The sequence below is a fragment of the Crocodylus siamensis genome, chromosome 4, assembly GCF_052110815.1.
Source record: "Crocodylus siamensis isolate JL-2025a chromosome 4, ASM5211081v1, whole genome shotgun sequence".
NCBI lineage: Eukaryota > Metazoa > Chordata > Crocodylia > Crocodylidae > Crocodylus > Crocodylus siamensis.
This window is the reverse complement of record NC_143398.1, coordinates 102,761,985-102,781,036: the sequence shown is the minus strand read 5'-3', so window position 1 is coordinate 102,781,036 and position 19,052 is coordinate 102,761,985. Positions and strand designations below refer to the sequence as shown.

At 47.9% G+C, this 19,052-nt stretch overlaps 1 protein-coding gene across 1 annotated transcript in view; it reads right to left on the bottom strand.

The window, feature by feature from the left end:
* The window catches only part of LOC149866259 (endogenous retrovirus group 3 member 1 Env polyprotein-like), a 42,222-nt gene extending 32,683 nt beyond the window's left edge, over window positions 1–9,539 (bottom strand). Inside the window, exon 1 of the mRNA XM_090041092.1 lies at window positions 8,995–9,539. The gene's annotated coding sequence lies outside the window, so the exon portion shown is untranslated. The remainder of the gene's footprint in view (window positions 1–8,994) is intronic.
* Between the last annotated feature and the right edge of the window lie 9,513 nt (window positions 9,540–19,052).

Genomic DNA, 19,052 nt, shown 5'->3' with positions numbered 1-19,052 from the left:
GCCTCAATTGTGGGAGCCGTGAGGCAAGGCCCCAGTGCGGGCGGCGCGATCGCGGAGACAGGCCCCAGTGCGGGCGGCGCAATCGCGGAGACAGGCCCCAGTGCGGGCGTGAGCACGAGCAAGGCCCAGTGGGCAGTGTTGTGCGGGAAAAACCCCAGGGAGGGTGATCGTATACAGACTGCGAGGAAAAGGCCCAGGGCGGGCAGCAGCTGCGGGAAAAGCTAGGGAGTGCCCGTGAGGGTGCATAGGCAAATAGTCCAAAGGGGACGCACAAGAATAGAAGCCCAGTGAGGACGTGCAGGAATAAGAACCCAGAGAGGGCGCGAGCATACGGAGAAGCCCCGGAGAGGGCGTGAGCAGAGAAGCCCCGGAGAAAGCGAGCATACAGAGGAGCCCCAGAGAGGGCGCGAGCCCAGAGAGAAGCCCAGAGAGGGCAAGCGTACGGAGAGGCCCCGGAGAGGGTGCGAGCTTGGAGAGAGATGGGCCCAGAGGACGTCCGCAAGGACGCGGGCAATATTAAGTTGACCCAACAATGTCCGGTACATCTGAGAGGTTTGGGGCATGGTATTAGGGGTGTTAGGAGCCATGCACAGCCCATAGGACTGGGTGCACCAAATCACTCTACACAGAACAGGGACCAGGATAAATAAGAGCACCGTGTCCAGGGGGACAAGAAGGCAGCCTCCCTTAGAATACAGATACCATCAAAGACGTGGTGGGCGAGAACGAGGGTGCTTGACAGACAACTTGGCACGGTAGGGGGCGCCAGAAGAAATCACAGCCGCTCCTGGGTCCCTGCCCTGTAACACAGTTAACTAATCATATTTTCACCAATATGTAATACAGGCAGTCCTGGACTTACAAAGTTTCAAGTTACAATGTTTTGCACTTACATTTATAAATTGACACCCTGTTTCAACTTTATGACATCAGTTTTGACTTAGACCACTTGATCCAATGCAACGCCATGCCAGTGAACAAGTTCGCTGCATCACTCATCTCCCCTGGAGAACATCTGTCCAAACTTCCTTGGACACTTTATTTAAGAAAGCAGACAAGACTCCAGAAAAAAGAAGAAATCACTGCACCAGGGTAGCCTTCCCCTTTAAGGACCAGAATGCTTGTGACCAGAGACTGCTGAGGCCAGAGAAAGTGATTATAAAGCCAGCAAGTGACTGAGGGCTAGATCTACAAAGGGATTTAACTACAGGAAGAATAATCCACAGTCCTGATCTATGTGCTTTGGTTCCTTCTAAAATACATGGGTCTGAGACAGAAGTTTTATAAACTGGTTTGATCCAAATCAGTTAAGTCTGATGCTATATTCAAACTGATTTATCATAAACCAGTTTCAGCCATTTTGAAACTAGTTTATGTGCACTGAGCTTCTGTTCTGTTACAAGTTTAAACCCGTTTCTGATCACTTAGACCAATTTATGTGTAACTTCTGCCCCAGCCCTGGACAGTTAGCTGCTCAAGGATGGAATCCACATGTTGAGCAGGGAGCTGACTAAAATACCCAATAGGAAAAGCTGAGGATATGTGGATGTCTAAAATACTGGCTGGGATTTTGCCTACTTCCCCCTTCCATAACGATGTATCACTCAAGATGCACAGACTTAAACCTTCAACTTAAGGTAGGTGTCCAAGCCCTTTCTTGAAGAAAAAGAGGAAGAAGAAGAAGTATGATTTGAAATGCCAATAGCTCGGTAGTTAGAGCACTAATTTAGAATGTAAAAGGAATCAGAACTCATGATAGAGGTGATATCTTTATTATTTATTAGAACAACTAGTTGTTTGGAAAAAAAAAAAAGTCTTTATTTGCAAGTTTCAGGCACAGGCACCCTTCTTCAGGCATAAGAGAAAATATTGTAAAAGTTCTCCTAGGTAGAATGAAAGTTCATATTTCATAGGAGACTTGAAGGTGTGGTAAAATCTCCTGTTTGGAACAGTTCATTTTTCTAGTTTACTAGTTATTACGAATTGAGGATGTGAAACCCAACATCTGTTCATTCTTTTTCCCCCTCAGAGGACCAAACCCATATCTTCCACAAGACTGTCCTAACCAACAAACTAAGCACTGTTCTGGGGTGGAGGATAAAGGCACTATCAAGCTGTTCTGGTGTGCCTACTTAAAGAATCCCTGGGCCAGAGAGTATGCATGCCGAAATGAGACCACACCATAATGGCACTTACCTGGGAATGGAGGACTTGGGTTCCAGTCCCTTCTCCTATAACTGTTTATGAATTTTATAGATTGGAGCCAGGAAACAGTAAAAAATGTCAAGTACCTAGTGTCAGGGTTGACTGAAGTGTAGGCAGTCAGATCTAGTGATTCAAACAGGGCAAGAGTCACAGATTTATCAGAATGCAAGCATAAGACTTCTTTTTTTATATATATTTTACTGAATTTTTATACTGGATCAGGTTTTTGATACCTAGCACAGCTGGTAAAATGACAGTGAGTATCTGATACTGCAGAGATCACTTGACAATGAATATCAGCCCAAATTAACCTAACAGATATTATGCAAATATTTAAGGGACACAAAAATAATGTTTGTCTGGATGACCTGAAAGCGTTCGGCTAGTCTGATGTACCTGTTTACCAGTTTTTTGCTCTTGCTCATACCCTCATACTCTTTTTACTCTACTGTACTGGAGTCTTTGTAAGTCATTCAATGGTAGAAGTCCCAGAATATTTTGCACATTCTGGTCATAAGAAAATCCTTTCCACATCAGTCCTATTTCAAGACATAGCTTTTCCTATGCTGCTTTGCATTCTGAAAAGCATGTTTGTTGCCATAGTTGTTTCCAGATTCATACTGCAGTCAAAATGATTCATGTCAGCACACACTGTACTCTCCTTTTAGACCAGCTGTATTTCCCAAAAAGAGTAAGTTTTAAGACATGTCTGTGCAAAACATTAATGTTTAACAAAAAAGTGAAAGTTACTCTGCCTGCAATAAGACATTTTTTGGGCTGTACTGTGATCTTAGGCACAACCTTGAATGAGAGGTAGAACGAAAGCCATATCATCCTGGGTACAGCCCTAGGAGGTATGACTCAGGCACTTGCTATTGCGTCAGTGCTTCCTGCTTCATCTTTGTTCCTAAGGGCAGTGGTTTATTAGTGGCCTACACCCACTGTCTGGCCAGCGAGGATTAATTTACTATTTAAGCAAATGTATGGGTGGTAATAACAAAACTTCACCCTTTCCTCCCCCAACCCTGTTCACTTCCCACCTGTTCTAGGAAAGCCATATTAATCATCATGGACAAGGTCCCCACTGTGCCCATGAATTAATTGTTTGTGGGCCTGCTGCTACCCTGCAATAAGTGAAAATTGAACTGTGTTAATTTATCCCTATTTTACTGAGGACTACACTGTCCTGGTAAGAGCAGGCACACAAACAATTATTGTGAGTCAATTGCTCCATGGTAGGCCCCTGCCCCATTTAACTTTTGCAATTTGTTCATTTGTCCACAGCCCAAGGAAGCAGGAAATATTACTTGCTTCTATAAAAATATGTAATATTTCAGGTCAGTAACACACAATATGAGTCAACCCTTCTAACTGACTAATGCAATAGACAAGAGAGGGCATGTGAGGACATAAGTACAAGCAGCCTCTTGGGGAGGCACTCTAACTCATGGCACTTCACACACAGCTGGCAACTGGCAACAGTGGCTAGGTGAGAGGAAGGAGGGAAAGATCCCCCTGCCATGCAGGCCCCTCCAACTATCCCTGCTGGGGTCTTGTGGGGAACCAGACTGAGCCAAAGCGGTGAGGGACTCTGTTCCCCACCCCCGCCCGAGCTCCAGGCATGGCAGCCACAAGGTTGCCGCTGTCAAGATGCTTATGCGGGGAGCAGGGAGTGGGGGAAGGAAACCCCTGCTGCCATGCGTGCCCTCCTCAGCTACCCCTGCTGGGGTCTTGGGAGGAGCTGGGCTGGGCCCACGTGGTAGGGAGGCCTCCCTTTCCTCCCTCTCCCCCGCCCCCCACAAGCATCTTGACAGCAGCAGAGGCTGCTGCACCTGGAGCTGGAGGGAAGTTGGGCGGAGGAGAAATTAGGCCCCTCTGCCTCACAGGCCCAGCCCAGCTCCTCCCAAGACCCTAGCAGGGGTAGCCAGGCCAGGCCTATAAGGCAAGGGAGGGTGTTTCATGCCTCTGCCCACCCCAGCTTCAGGCACAGCAGCCATAAGGCTACCGCTGTCAAGATGCTCATGTGGGGGGTAGGCAAGGAAGGGACCCCTCTGCTGTGCAGGCCCAGCCTGGCTCCCCGCAAAACCCCAGCAGGGGTAGCTGCGGTGGGGGGGGTATGCATGACAGGTGGGCTCTCTTCCCCAACTCCCTCCACCCACTATGCGAGCATCCTGACAGCGGCACAACAGGGGAGGCTCCCTTCCCCCATCCCCACCCCCCGCATGATTGCCTTGACAGCAGAGGCTGCAAAGCCCAGAGCTGGGGTGGGCCAGGGGGAAACAGAGGCCCCCCTGCCTCGCAGGCCAAGCCTAGCTTCACCCAGAACCCCAACAGGGGTAGCTGGGAGGGGCACATGTGGCAAGGGGTGTCCCTTCCCTCATCTTTCTCCCTCCCTCACTGCACAAGGAGACAGAGGTTTTCTGTCTCCTCTCTATTACAGCCCCAGAGGCAGGGCTGGGCTGGTGTTCACTGTAACAGGGAACCCTAGCCCCATTACTAGGAGTCAGGGCAGCCCCTTTAAAGCCAGAGTCTTTAGAAACACCAAGAACCAGGAGGGCAGGGGTTAAAAGCCCAGCCACACAACCCAGTCAGGTGACCAGAAAGAGATAGGGCTCTGGGCACATATAAGCCCCAGGGCTGAGGTTGGCAGGAGTTAGTTCTCTGGCAAGCTGCCAAGGGAAGGAGCTCCTGCCGGGAAGAACTACCCAGGAACACTGTGACTGCCAGATAGACTGTTTACATGGCTAGTGAGGCTCCAGGAATCTACAAGGTACCCAGGGATGGGAGGCACTCATTACTCAAGGAGCAGTTTGGGGTTTTAAAGAGGCAAAGTGTGGCTTGTATTATTCATATTATATTATAGCTCAGGGGCTCGTATTTATGCTGTTGTTTTAACCGGTAGACTGGGCTGGGGCTACTGGGGACGAGGAGCCTTCATAGGGGGGCACACTACTGTGTAGAACCCCAGCACTGGAAAAGGTACAGAGACGGGGCTACAGTGAACCTGAGGCTGCTCAAGGCCAAATCAGAATTAAAAGGGCTAGTCTTTACATACCATCTGCAAGGCATGGGCTACCCTGTAGGGAAGGTTTGGAGCAGTGGATAGCAATCCCTGGTGTAGGGGTAGTAAATGGGCAGCCTCCCACCTAACATCATAATTATTGTTTCATCAAGGCATGGCAGGAGAGAAAGGTGGGTGGTTAGCCCAGAAACAGAGGGTCGGGCCAACACTGGACAGGCCTGGGGATGGCCCCCTGTCACACTCACAAAAGTTATTATTTCAGTGAGCACCAGTCCAATCCACATAGCCACATGAGATGCAGGTAGAATTGCTCAAAATTAACCCTCACAGGAAACCTGAACACAGGTTCCCTAAGGCTCTCTGCCTTAGAGTGCCCCTGTCTAATACTTCATCGGACAAAGTTTAGATTTTCACATGCTCGGCCATTTTAAAAGTGGTCTGCAGCTGTGAATGTTATGTTATGGCTATTGTGTAGAGTGCTTTCAGGGGCCTCATCTTACAAAAAAAATGTAACTTCTGTAAGCACCCTAAATTCATAGATGTTTTTGCCATCTGCCAACAAAAACATCAGAAAATGCAGAGATACTTATTTTCTCTGATAAATGGCCAAAGGCATTTGGCAGGGAAAGCTGGAAGACAGAAATAAACTGAAGTAATAAGAATGATCAAAACTGTCCTTGGAGATGGTCAGGTATTTCTCTAAAACATGGACCCTACACAATTACTTACTGGCATAACAGTAATTTAATACAAGTCTTCACCCCAGTTATCAACAAGAAAAACAAAAAAGTCCAGCCCACACATTACTGACAGGTTCTAGCTAATACCTGTTTTACTTGGTTGCATATCATGCTATAAAATTTGCTTCAAATATTTGTTATTCCTTCTGTTTAAAGTGACACCTAGTGATAACTGTTTAACAGCCTGACCTCCCCCATGCTGGCTACCAGCAGCACATCATTTGTCTAAGCCAGTTGTTCTCAACCTTTTTAGACTTCAAGGCACCTCTACGAAAATGCCAGCTCTTAGATTTCACTCTCATTTTGACTATGGAAAAATAATAAAGCAATTTTGCAGTTGCAAAGAACCGAATTGAATGTACTTTACATCATGCTCCGAGGCTAGTCTGCTTACCAGCTTCTGCAAAAGTTACATAATCTGCTTGAATTTGCAACTTTTTTTCTCCAGTGCATAAGATCTTTATAAGTACCTTTGATACCCCATTGAAATGAGACACTTCCACTGAAATAATAACATTGGTGAATTTAATTACTTTGGCCCACTGTTTAGTGCAAGTCTGACTTAAATCACTTAACACTGATTTACACATGCACTTTAATGAACAGTAGAGTATTTTACTGTGTATTAAAGTGTCATATAAAAAACCATGACATTATGCTAATACTCATTAAAATAGTCTACTGTGCATTAAGCCTCACTAAAAAAACATGCAAATGTGTTACTGATACTGTGCATTAGCACAGTCTAATGCACATTAATTTAGTACCTCACATTGGAGGTAGACATGTCCACTGTTTTCAAAGCCTCCAGCTCATCAGCCACGCTTGTGACTATAACTTTACTTTTGTCTCTCATCTGCTTCACAACATGTATAATGAGTTGTTTATCTCATACATCATGATCAAGCAAACAACTGCAGAAGCATGTCTGATAGCACTTGTCAGTATTGGATGAGATTCAGCTTCATCTGAAAGACATGGCTGGCATTTTTAATATTAAATATATGGTGCTATCAATAATAAAGATAGTAACATTGTATTTCCACATTTTCATAACTTTAAAAAAAATCTACAAGTTAGCTAACATTTTAATAATGAAATCCTATTGCAATTCTTCAATATTGTGATTTCTTTTAAGTATTTCTATATATGTTTTAAATCTTTTCAGCAGTAACAAATTCATGTGAATAGTATCAAACTATGTCAGCTTTTGAGATTAAAGTTCTCTAGCCACAGAACAAGCATAGTTTGCCATTCCCTGACATTCCTCAAGGGCAGGACTGAGGTATGCAATGTACTTTCTAATGGAAGATTAAATACATTTCGCACTTTATTCTCTCTGTTTTCTTACAGAGCAGCAATGTTAAGCAGCAGCTACATTGCTAAAAATCTCATTATCCTGAGAAACTGAGATGTATGTTGTAAACACTGCCTCATAGTTGCTGGGTTAGTGACAACAATCTGACAAAGAAGCACAGAGCAAATGCCATTGGTAATGACAGCCACTGGCAGGTAATTCTATAGTGCTTTGGAAGACGGACTTGACAAATAGTATCAAACCACAGTCATTCTGTTGCCCAAATTTGGTGAGGTGAGTTAGACACTGCAAATAGAGCTGCAGCACCGCAAAACCAGTCTGTTTTCTTCTAGGCACCTCTCACCAGGACAGCCTGAAATGTCTACTTGTACACCAATACCATACAATCCTAGCGCCATCTAGCAAGCTCACAGTGTATACTGCTTCAAATTAAGGCTTTCCAAATACCTCTGGGGCAAACTCCTAACTAGCAAACTCCATGGAGTTTGCATCAGCTTATACCAGCTGAGGAACCAGTTGTAAAATCTGTCTACTTCATTTCAGTATCTGAATGGGAGCTGAGATACTTTAAAAATCTGCACCCACATTCAGGGCTGACCCGTCCTATCCTGTGGAACCTGTAGTCGCAGGGAGCACCGCAGCCGAGGGGCCCCTTGCAGCTGTGAATGCTTCAAATCAGTGCCGATGAAAAGTGGGGGGTTGTTGCCACAACTCCATGTTGCCGCTGCCACCATCAACTTCTTCAGCTGCTCGCCACCCCCACCTCCCCGCACAACACAGCCGACGCCACCTGCTTCTTCACATCAGGGGGCCCCAAAACTATATCTTGCTGGGGGCCCCCAAAAATTGTGGGCTGGCCCTGCCCACATTTATGTCCACATGTGAGCTCCTGAATGCTGAGTTCTATTGAAATTCTGATGCCAGGACTATACTGCACTATGTTATTCTTGTTAATCAAAGAAATACAGGAACCTAGACCCTTTTTGTTCAAACTACATTGACCTTATCTTTCAACACTGTGTTAGTTTATCAGGCTTGCTAATTGCACTCTGTCATTCACAGTGTTCTACTTCCAGTTTCCAGCTTCTTTAACACAACTGTGCTGTTGCTCTTAATAACTAATTATGAGGAGTAATCAAAGCTTTAATCATTTCCAGACTTTGTAGCTGGAAAATTATTTGATACATGTTAATATTTTAAACAATCCTCCTTATCTCTTCTGACTAGATTTGTGTAGTGGTACAAGACAATAAATGCAAATGGTGCTCCTATTCATTCCAAAAACTTTGCAAATCTACTCTAGGATGACAGCACTTTAAAAAAAAATAATAATAATCCCAACCTACTTAGCATCCATTAAGTTCTAAAAACTTGAACTTGATGTATAATACTCTTATGATTGCCCAGGAAAGTTTTTTCAACTCAATTTCATAGATTTCACATGAGGACTGGAACGGACCTCAGGAGATCATCAAGTCCAGCGCCCTGCCCCAAAGACAGGAAGTCAGCTAGGGTCAAAAGATCCCAACAAGATAAGCGTCCAAACACTTCTTAAGCCTATATGTATTTGACTCCACTGGGGCTGTTAGGATAGTGTCCCAGGGAAGAGTGGTGGAAAGGACCCCAAACAATAAACACAGACCCCCTGGGATGGGAACCACACATAAAAAGAGAAGTAAACACAAGTATAACACAAGAAAAATACTTACTGGCAACAGGACCCGCGGCACAGCTGGAGCAAGGAAAGAAATCCATGCAGGTTATAAGCTGCGCCTTCCTCCAGCTGAAGCCGGCCAGTGATGTCGTCGGCAAATCACTGGCTGGTGAGGATAAAGTGGACCACTGGGGAAGGTGGTGGGGGAGAGAAAGCAGAACCGGAGAAGACACCGATGCCAGACACCACCCGGGATACTTGTGAGGGAGAGTAGGAGCCGGCGGGCTCCGAGGCTCCCTGCCCCGGCGCAGTCGTGCTGATACCTCACGCATGAGACCAGAACTCTGGGTCGAAACTCCCCTCTTCCAGGTGTATGGAGGAGGAAGGAGCCGAGACGGCCAAGGCCGGCATAAAGGAGGCGCTGGCATCAGACAGGAGGACGGCGGAAGAGGAAGCAGACAGCGGAGGAGCTGAAGCGGGCAGGAGTACACTCGGACGGATGCAAGCTGTCCTGCGGCACGGCAGGACCTTCTGGGGTAAGGGTAAGCCCCGGCAGGGTTTTTGAGCCCGGGCAGCGGGCCCGGCAAGGCCGTGAACTGTTTGAAGCGGCTGGGAGCGGCTGGCACCCGGCAGGAGCCCGGTACCGTATAAACTGTAATATAAGGGCAATCCCTGACTGTGAAGCCATAAAGGGTGAATGGCTTCAGGAAGCCCTAGTGAGGACGGAAGGGCACAAGGGGAGTTAGGAAAGGGGTTCAACCCATGGCAGACAGGGTAATATTGGAGGACATCTGCGGAGGACTGAAGCAGTCTACACACTCCAGGGAATCCCTGGCCATAATCTTTTTGTTTTCTTTGCGTTTCATTTTTGGACCTTTGGGACTGTTATGTTAACACGTTAACCGCCCAGATCGGCGGTCATCACCTGGTGGTACGGGCGAGGGTGTAGGGGTGGCGGAGCCCTCATCAACGCGGGACCCCAGGAACTCAAGGAGTCTCACTTTTGGACTGACATGCACTGGACAATCTAAACTGAACCAGAATTACAATCAAAGTCATGGCAGGCGAGTCAGATGCATGCAAACCTCAGGTGAGCGGCCCCTTTGGCAGGCGGGAAGCAGTCCCGACGCGGGGAGGCGGTGGTTACCCCAAAGAGCCGTACCCCCCCGACAATACTCCCTGGGAGAGAGAGCCAGCACGGGCTCTCTGATCCAGTGGAGGACAGCTTGACGATAGGGTTGAGCAGTCAAAAGAGGCTCTCGGTGCCGGCAAAGGCAGCAGCACCAGAGGGATGGGATAGCTGGAAGAGGGTCTCTACACCATCGAAGGTGGGAGTGTCAGGGGCACCCAGGAGGTGGAGGAGGCTCTCCCTCCGGGACGGACAAGATGTGAGCAGCAAGAGGGGCTGCAAATCAAGACAGCAAGAGGCTGAGTGTCGACTCTTAATATAAGAAGCAGCCAGGTTCTTGGGGAGGTACCACGAGGCACTGGAAGAGGAACGTCCCTAACAGCAGGGAAGAGGAGTGGTGCCACAGACCTCACAGGGCAGAGTGAAGAGGGAGATGACCTGGGGTGATAGGCCACAGGCTACCCCGGCCACACATAGGACCTAACCCCAAGGGGGTTCATAGAGAACAAAGGCATTCTGTTACCATAGCAGAAGGACCAGTGAAGGCACCGTACGGGTTCTTCGCAATGTAGTTGTGTTGTTTCTTTTGTTTCCCCCTTTTTGGGGGGGTTGAGTAGGGCAAAGCAATGCAAACTGGATAGCTGCATCAGAGCTCCTTTGTACTCCACCTTTGTCTTGGGGGCATAGGTTAGGTGTTGTGACCCAGGCAGAGTCTGCCTCGGGACAGGAGTGAGGGATCGTGGGGAACTCACAGCTAACTAAGTGAGTCACCTTTTAAGGAGTAGTACCCAGGATGGGAGAGGGCTATGAAGGCTACTGAGCCCAGGAGTACGACAGTATCGGGAGTATGGCCAAGAAGATTCAGTGACCTGCCGAAGGTTGGTATGAGGCTGAGGTGTAGGGGAGATGGAGCCCCACAGACAACCGCCAGACAGACTCCCTGCCACAGAGGAACCCTGCGTGGTCAGTCCCCCTGCTGGTATAACATTCAAAGTCGTGGCAGACAAGACTGGGGGAGGCCACTCCTGGGATAAACATCTATTCACCAGCCTACAGGAGACCATAAAGCAATCACTACCGGGCACTCAGGACAAGGCCGCACGTGACCGGATGTTCAAGGCCTGGCGGGCACAGGTAGCAAAAGACTTAAGTTTGTCATATCTGAAACAATTTTTAACTGAACCTTCCAAATCCAGACCACAGCATAATATAAATCAGGGGTGGCCAACATGCAGCATGGGTGTCACAAGTGCTATGGGCAGCCTCTCTGTGTCGGGCAGCAGATTGGTGAGAAGGCAGGCAGCATAGTGACAGATAGGGCAGGAAGCAGAAGGCAAAACAGCAGATTGGGCAGGCAACACAGGGAAGGAAGGAGAAAGCAGAACAGACTGGCAGGGGAAGGGGATTAGAGTGACACTTGGGGCAGGTGTTGGACTAATTTGTGATATGCCTGCCAAAAAAGTTGGTCCCCACTGATATACATGATGTAAAGGTAAGATGCCCTTGATATGCCATAAAAATATCAAAACAGCTGGTGATTACATGTTATTTGAGAGATTCTCAAATCTTTTCAGCTGTCTCTCATTTTCATATGCCAAGGTAACTCCTGATATTCTCCAAAAATAGTTTTGCTCTTGGAAGTACTAAATTAAGACGTGATGTTCTATCAACCTGGCAGCCTTAGATAAGGCAACAGTAGAAGGAATCAGGAGGCAATCTGCAGAGCTGTGCTGATGGTTAATTTGGACTACAACTCCCAGAAATCCCTGGGGCCCAGAAGGCAAAGAAGAAAGGAAGGGGACAGGCTGAAGTAAGAGGAAGAGAGTAGCATACAGGAACCCAGACTGCTCTACACACAGAAATGCATGGTGGAGCTGGATGGTTGGAGCCCGGGTGGCTTATCCGGGTTTTTTTTCTATCTACCTTCTGGCAACAGCTTTTGATCCGGTCTTTAATAAGTCCTAACTATAACTCATGCATCAGCATGCTTTAAAGTATTCACTATGACACTGAGATTCATTTCTGTGTATTGCACATACATGAAGCTCAAATGCAAAAATTGCTAATTGTAATGATCCTAAATTTAACTTACATCTGCCTTGAGGGACCAAGAGAGCTTTATATGGTATTGATAAATGTAGCTGAAAGATGCTTATTAGTATATCTTTGAAAGTGTTACAGAGATCCAATATCTGAATTTCTGGACGTGCACCAAGTGATTTGTAGGACAATCAGAAGTCATGACAAACATGCAATGAGATTATAATGAAATGCATGTCATAAAAAAAATTTTACCAAGTAAAAAAGATATAGAGAAAGTAATACAGGTATATTAATGGCTATATTAAGTAATTGATTAATATTCATTGGCTTATACCTATCTTAACATAGTCACATCACCTAATGTGTACCTGTACCTAGCCTTCTACCTGACTTCAGACTTACACAGCTCATTACCTCTCTCTACATCACCCTAAGGATGAATTTTGCTGGTGACTGATAAATACAGTTAAATCTCTTTCACATGGAAACTCTCTCATTCTTAAAAGAAACCTACAGTGAATGACTAAATGTAGTAATAAAAGTAATTGTTAAAAAGCAATAGACTACAGTCAATTTTAAGTAACTTCTCACTGCCAGAATTACCTGTTTTTTTCATAGAAGAGCAATCCTGCAGTCCACTAGGGTGTGCTACAACCCCACAAATACGAGAGCTGAACTAACAGTCTATTCTGTGTTTAGGAGAATAAATCACTGTGTTAGGCTTTTCTTTAGAGAAATTAAAAAGTCATTTCTAGATTGTGAAACAGAAAGCAAGAATTCCATCACTGGGAATAGGTACTTTCAACACCAAATATTATTTCAGTTTGAAAAGAAATCTATTGGAAAAACACAAGGCTTAATTATTCCAACACTAAACTACAGTTGCATTTTTTTTTTTAAGGAAAAAAAGAAAAATAGCAATTCATCTCTGTGTTGTAATTTCAGTTAAATCTTTTCTGAATCTTTTCATCTGAAATCAAGAACAGTCATACATGACAATTCATGTTGTGTGTCTACTACACTAAACTATACTTGTCTACTTTATGGTCTTCAGTACCAGTAGCCTAACAATAAGGGACAAGTGGGACATGAACTCTGGGTGCTACCTAGAAGAATGGGAGCTCTGGAATGGATTTGAAGGTGGGCACCTTGCCCTCCCATCCCCCTACTCCCACACATATGCATACATTCCCTGCACCTTCCCTGCAGAATCTTTAGTTCCAGCTCTGGCTTTGGCAGCAGAGATGATAGAGCAGCAGCAATAGTGCACAGTGTAGGAACAGCTGTTGGGGAGCATGGCCAGCCCAGGCTTGCAGTGCCACCACTAGCATGCCCTGCCCACCTGGGCACCATCCCAGGGCCTACTCACCTGCCACAACTTGTTATTTGAGGTTACCTGGAGGTGTTGCTCAGTGCTTTTTCTTTCAACCCCAGGCACCTCAGCTGGTATTTCTTCTGTGAGGCTCCTCCTCCCCTGCACTCCAGCCCATCCTAGGCCTGTTGGCACCTGGACACGTACCACAATACTTTGTGAGATGTTGCCTCGCATTCGCTTGGGCCCTGCAAGACCGGTGCTGCCCTCGCAGGGATTTCTGAGTCTGCATTCATTTACATGTGATGTACGGAGCCAAAGGGATACCAGATGGTTTCCCTCCACTGGTGTGTCCCATAGATCCCTGTTGGACATCCTTCCTCCCATCCTGGCTGCCTTCAGAGTACCTGTCAGCGTTGTGGTATATGGGCAGTTGCTTGATCAGGTCCGCATCTTTCATCTCGTTGGTTGTGGCTCCCAAGCCAAAACCTGCTCTTTCTTCCACAGGTTCCCACCTGTCTGTGGCCTCGTGCCTCAGGAAGGATTCCTGACTCTGGTTCAGCTGCAGCAATAGGAGCCTGTCAGTGGTGAAGGGGAGGGGCTTTTTTCCCCCTCACACCAAGTAGCAGCTTCTGTCTGGCCGCTGCTCAGCATGGGCAGGTGAGCCCGGGCTGTGCGCAGTTTCTGGCTGGGCTGGAGCTGGTCCGCTCTGCCAGGCCAAGTCCAGAGTGACTGTGGGGTGGGCCAGGGTTAGGGCTGTGTGTATGGGTCTCTGCCAGTACCATGGGGCTGAGACCAGTGGCAACAGAAGTAGCCGCCACTGCCTGGGCTGCCTAGCAAGGTAGTCCAGCTGAAGCTCTGCTGTATGTCCACAGGGTACAGCATGACATGCCGGGGCCACACAGCACCTGGGCCAGACAAAACTAAGGCACCCACTGCAGGCTGGACAAAGTCCCTTAGGGGCCATATCCAGCCCGCGGTCCATATTTTTCCCACCCATGTGCTAGACGACAATCAGAAAGATGGTTGAGGGGAGAAAGGGGAGGTCCAGAACACCAGTCACATCCTTCCTGGGAAAATGCCCCTGCCCAAGGCTATTGTGGCTACAACATGGGAGGCCTTCCTCATCCACCTATATTTTAGGGAATTTACACTCAAATATGTATATATAGATGGAGCTTTATGCTTCACTGTGAATTAGCCTATTTTGATATTAAGGCATCACTTTTAAAAGTGCTATTTAGTTAATGCATATTAAAATAAGCAAATGAATATTGTCACTTAAAAACCGCGCTGTTTATTTAATGCGCATTAAGATAGGCTGATGCATATTTTCCTACTACCTCACAATGAAGGATACCTATACACAAGTGCAGAGGATGTTCCAACATGCTGTAATTACAGTGTGTTCTAACAGACTTGATTAATCAAGTCTGCTAGAGTATGGCAATTACTGCGCTCTAGCTAGCCTCCACAGCTCATTTATCAGCATCCCCACACTTCAAACAAGTCAAACAAGTTTTAAATAAAGTACCCACACTGCCATTTTGAAGCACAAAGATACTGATAAACAAGATGCTCTGGGTGCTTATCAAGCCTGGCTTCCAGCCACAAGAAGCCTTCACAGTTGGTTTAGTTTAATCAACAAATCCAGGACACAATTTTCAAAAGAAACCAGATCCTGAAACATGCTGATGCCCTGCAAGTTACACTGACTTTCGGAGTGATGTGTTCCCATTTCTCAGAACATGGCCTTCCTGCATGACCCTACATAGTGCTGCACACATAGTGAAAATTACTAAACATCTTCCACTTCCCCTGAAGTCAAGAGGAATAGATGATATTCATCAAGATTTGACCCTCTGATAGTACAAAGACACTGAACATGAGATGCTCTGGGTGCTTTAATTAGAGCATTAGAGCAGCTCTTATTAAAGCACCATATCCCCCTAGAGCACATGTATAGATGCAGAGAGGTATTAGATTTAATGCACATTAACTAAAGTACATTAATACATGTGTAGATGTGCCCGGTGTGTGAGCAACCTCTTTAAATTCACTGTTATAGGTGATGCATAGGGGCGGTACATGCCCCCCCTGAGATTGGCCCTCGCCCGCCAGAGTAGGGGGTGACAGCTGATGCCCTCCCTGAGATTGTGGGGGTGCCAAGAGAAGCACCAATGGCACTTCTGGCAGTGGCAATTGCCCACTGGGACCCCCCCCCCCCAGGTCGGTGATTGGCCACTGGGAGATTCCCCCCAGTCAGCCCCAGCCCCTGCCCTAGTCAGTGATCAACACTGGTGCCCCCCCAGTATCAGGAGGCACCAGTCACCCATGTTCACTGTGGCTGAAACTATGGATACCCATCATGGATATGCATGGTGGTGTTTTCCTGAAAACTGCAGGAATATGAATCATTTTTACCTGTCTGTACTTGGAAATCCTCCCCCACCACTTCTTCTGATGTCAATTTCTACCACTATAGGCATTCTTGCTGTCACTTTTCTTTTAAATAAATATTAGCAGCACAGGTGGTAAACTATACCTCATTGGTGCCATCCTATAATTTAACAGAAGTATATATTAGGGGTCAGCAGCCTATGGCCCACAGGTTGGATCTGGCACACAAAGAAATGCACTCCATTCTGCATTTTACCAGTGGCTGTTGCAGCCTAGCTGTGGGATGCAGCCTGAACTCCACATTCTGCGTTTTACTAAGGGCCTGCTGAAGAGGGGTTGGGGCAGAGGAGCTCAGTACGTGACAGCCCTGGCCCCCATTGGAAAGAGGGCTTCACCTGAAATGCATAAAACTTTCCACATGTCCATCATCTTAGCCTCCTCACTCTCTGGCAAAATATAAGTAGACGCCTGTGGGTAGGAGAGAAAAGGATCAGTCCCTCTACACTGAGTATGAACTGGGACATAGCAAGGGATAGGCAGCTCACAGCACTGCCTGGGCGCATCCACACATGCAAGCACGTGCTTGCAGCAGCTCAAATAGAAGCGGTGCAAATTTGAGCCGGGGCTTTTTGCTTCAGCACACATGCTCGGACATGCACTTTGTTGTGGAGCAAATTGTGCCACTTGGGGCACAATAACCCTGCCTGGCTCCTCCCGGATCTTCAGCCAGGGGGAGCTAGAGCCCGGGGCCAGCACCTGTGCTGTCCCCAGCAGTATAAAAAGCTGCTCTGTCCTGGCCCAGCAGTATAAAAAGCTGCCCTGGCAAGTAGCTCAGGGCTACTAGCTCTCAGGAGCTTCTGGGGCCCAGCCAACTGGTACCTGGGGACACTACCCCTTGTGCCAGCTGGACTGCTGAAGCAGCCCTGAGAGTTCCCTGCACCCTCTACCCACTGCAGCAGTCTGGCAGTGGGGCTGCTGCCTGGCTGTGACCTGCTGTGCACCTGCCAGACTTGGATGGGGACTGCAGAGCCAGTAGAGGCATCTGCCCCTCTGGGCCAGCTGCCAGTGGACTGCAGTTGCAGGGTTGGCCTTTGTGTGGCACTACTGCCATGTGTGCCCCTGCCTGGCCATCTGGGCAGCTATCACCCGGAAGATGTTCTGGGTGTGGTGGCCTGCTTTGAACTGTCAAAGCATGTCCTCCTGGCCCCATTTGTCCAGGAGGTCAGCCACAGCCAGATGGGTCCAAGGTGCCAGCTCTGAGCAAGCAGGGTCCTGCCACTGGCCTCCCTAGCAGGAATTCTGGTGTTCCCTATTGGAAAACTGAAAAATCCCTGATAAAAAAAAATCCCAAAGTCACTCTGTAAAATACCCCCAAATCCATGTTCCTCCACAAGTAAAACAAAAGACCACTGTAAAGACAGAGAGCAAGAAAGAGACAGTGATCAGTTGGACAATGTTTTATTGATATATCTTACAGTGTTAAAGCAAGTCTCTTATCATAATAATAAAGTGAACTCTAAATACATGTTTCATGAATTCATGAATACATGTTTTGCTGCACTCCCACAGGGTGATGGTCCCCACACAGGGGTATGGCCCCCCAAAGGGGGTTCAGCCCCCACACAAGGGGTTTGGGCCCCAACAGGGGATTTGGCCCCCCAACAGGGGGTTCAACCCCCAAACAAGGGGTTTGGCCCCCAACAGGGGGTTCAAGCACCTCACAAAGGGTATAGCCCCCCAACAGGGGTTCAACCCCCACACAAGGGGTAGGGCCCCAATGGGGGCCAAATGGCCCCCACAGGGCTACCACCCCCTTGCAAGGCCCACATGCCCCACCCCAGCCCCCAATTGCTGCCCCACCTGGTCCCCATCCCCACCAGTTGCTGCAGCCCCCCAATGGCTGCCCACCCAGCCCAACTCCCCCAGACCCTCCCAATGGCTGCCCCACCCATCCTCACCCCACCAACTTGCACCCCCAGGCCCCCATGGCTACCCCCACAACCCCAGGCACCATCACTTAAAAAAAAACAAAAAAAAAACCAGAAAAAAAAAAAAAAAAAAGCCTCTGCTTACCTTAGAAGCAGGGTGGGGGGGGCTCCAGGGCCTCCTGGCAGAGGCCCCCAGGCAGCACAGGACAGCAGAGGGGCAGGAGGGCTCAGCTGGGGCTGCTGGGGCTGTCAGCCTGCCCTGCACTGTGCTGGCAGGGCCCCAGTCAGCCAGATGGCAGCTCCAACTGCAGTAAGTGCCGGGGGTTTTTTTTTGTTTTTTTAAGTATGGGGTGGAGGGGCAGGGAGGGGGTTGGGGATGGGGCCAGCCAGGGCAGGTTGGGGGCCTCAGGGGGCTGGCAGGGGGAGGGCCAGCCCCGGCAGGGGGAGGGGCCTCGGGGGGGCTGGTGGGAGTGGGTGGGGCCATCGGAGGGTCCCCCCATGGGTCCCCCCTCCTCCAGCCCCCTGACCCCTTACTCACTGGCACTGGAGCCCTGGTGCTGAAACACATGACCTCACTGGCTGCGTGTTTCAGCACCAGCGAGGGTGAAGGGGCCAACCATAGAGATGCTCTGGCAGCCAGAGCGTCTCTATGGAGGACCCAGCCTCTGGTTGCCTCAGGACACATGGTCAGGGACTGTGCCCTGCCCTGCTTTTTTAAATATCAATTTTTTTAGACCCCTGGATATCCAGGGATCTAATTTTCTCCCACACTGGAAGTTCTGCAGCAGCGGGGAACATTTTTTTGTTCCCACATGTGCCTGTTGCCCTGCCTCAAAGGGGTTTGAGTGCAGGGCAAGAGGCCATATGAAGTACACTTCTGTTATATAATACAGGACTGGCTAGTCAAGAAGAGAAATTAACAGAGAAGAGTAAGATTTTCCAATTCATATGTGAGAAAGCAATTCAGTGATACAAAGGCAGTGGCTTTTGTGTGCTGTCACAACCAGCAGGGCAGCAAGCACTGCCCAGTACATCATGACTGCCCCAAGCGTGGAACTGCCATGCTGCATCTCTGCAAGATACAGCCAACAAAAGAATATTGCTGTAAATCAATATATGAAAGACTTCTGCTTTTATGCTAAGCTGGTTTTGGTCTGTTGTTACCTCATCACCCAATGTCCGTGTCCTTTCTTCTTCGTTTTGTCCACTTGTTGTATCCTATCGAACTAAGTTAAGGTCCTTCTGCCACAGACTTGACAAAAATCTTCTGAGTGAAAATGTTTAGCCTTCATTGGGCGCAT